Source organism: Neophocaena asiaeorientalis, unplaced genomic scaffold (assembly GCF_003031525.2).
Source record: "Neophocaena asiaeorientalis asiaeorientalis breed wild unplaced genomic scaffold, Neophocaena_asiaeorientalis_V1.1 scaffold740, whole genome shotgun sequence".
Classification (NCBI taxonomy): domain Eukaryota; kingdom Metazoa; phylum Chordata; class Mammalia; order Artiodactyla; family Phocoenidae; genus Neophocaena; species Neophocaena asiaeorientalis.
The window spans coordinates 836,137-838,269 of record NW_020172184.1 but is presented as its reverse complement, the minus strand read 5'-3'; positions in this window follow the sequence as shown (position 1 = coordinate 838,269).

The window sequence follows — 2,133 nt, the reverse complement described above, 5'->3', positions numbered from 1 at the left end:
TCATTGCTGATGGAAATGCAAAATGGTACAGCTATGTTGGAATACAGTTGTCAGTTTCCTACAAAGATAAACATAGATAAGTATAGCTTCCCACACAAGTAAACATATTATAAACATACAATATGATCTAGCAATCATGCTTCTAGCAATTTACCCAAATGACTTGAAAACTTATATTCACATAGAAAGCTGCAAGCTGACAGTGACCATTTACAGTAGTTTTATCCACAATTGCTAAAAGCTTGAAGAAACCAAAATACCATTCAACAGATGAATGGATAAACAACATTGGTACGTATATAAAATGGAATATTATTCCTTGATAAAAATAAATGAGTTATCAAGTCATGAAAACCCATGGATGAATCTTAAATGCAGATTGCTAAATGAAAGAAGCCATTCTGTATGGGCTGCATACTGTATGACGTATATGACACTGTAGAAAAGGAAAAAATATATAGCAACAGTAAAAGATCAATAATTGCCAGGGCTTCAGAGAAAAATGGGAAAGTTGACTAGGTGAAGCAAATAGAAATTTTCAGGGCAGTGAAATTCTCTCTATAATACTATGAAGGTAGACAATAATAATGGTAGATACATAGCACTATGCATTGATGAAAACCCATAGAATTTTATAGTACAGTGAATGACCTTAAATTGACGTAAATTTAAAAAACTACTTAGGAGACTGTGGCACCTCGGAATGTAACAATATCACTGTCTTGCAAATGTATGAAACAACCTCACTATAGGGGGTGGAGGAAGAGTTTTTGACCTGAGCAGCTTTGAAAATGAGTGGAGACTAAAGACAAAAGACACTGTACATAAGCACTGGACTATCATCAATTAGGTTATTTCCCTCAGGGGTACAGCTAAACAATTTTATCACTATACACATATACAGGGACTGAGCAATTAATAAATGTATAGTGGATAGCAGGAGCCAGATTCCTCACTGTTGTAGTGGGAGGTTACAAGTAAGCAAAGGCAGGAAGCTAACATGATCCATTTGTTAATGAATTAGAGTTTTAAACATCAATATGAATACATATTTCACTTCATATAGATACAAATGATTTCATATAGAAATACTTACGATATGTATGTACATGGGTTAGTACACACACACATATTTCCATGCCCTGTCAGCTGACAGAACTAGAAGTAATGACACTCCAGTAGCAAAGTGTATACCTAGCTCACAGATTTTGATTTCTAATACCACTTTCCAATCAAAAAGAACTCAGGACACATTAGGGAAATGCTTAATTTTAGGACAAGAGAAGAAAATATAAGTACAAAGACATGGTCACGTAGTGCCAAAAAAAATGCTAAAAATATAACTCACAATGAATTATAAAATGAGACAAATGAAACTGTGAGCTCCCAGTAGCCAAAACTGACTAGAAAATTTGAGCAACAAAATAAGTAAAGCTTTGGTGGATAATAATCCAATATTTAAAGTAAATAACCTCAAATACACACTGATATCATCAAATGGTTAAAAAATAAAAATTAGGAAGAAGAGACAAATATCCCACGCAAAAAAATTCTGAATAGTTCATGTAGATACCCCAATTTCCATGAAGTGGAGCATGTATCCTCACTCCTCAAATGTGTACTGTGCATAATGGCTTCTTTCCAAACAGTGCAATATGAAAAGTAGGAAAACAGAGTAACTTTACAGTGGATAAAACTAACAAACATTTCCTCAGCTGAGTGTTTATGTTTAGCATTATCAGTGAAATTTCATGTTGATAGAATGTACCCTCGACATAATGTGATTAAAACGGCAATTTATCTCTGCGATATTACCCCAACACATCATAGACCCCAATAAAACCATGTAAAACATATTACACAACTAAATTTCTGTATTTTCTGTAAATGTAGACACTCTACAACATTTCATACCTATCAATGCCATCAAAAACAAGGAAGGTCTAAGAAACTGTCACTACCAAGAGAAGCATGCTGACTAAATGTAAGTGCTATCTTAGGTGGGATATTTGGAACAGAAAAATGACATTAGGTAAAAACTAAATCTAAATAAATTATAGGATTTTAGTTATAATAATGCATTAATATTGGTTCATTAATTGTAACAAATGTACCATACAAGATTAAGTTGTT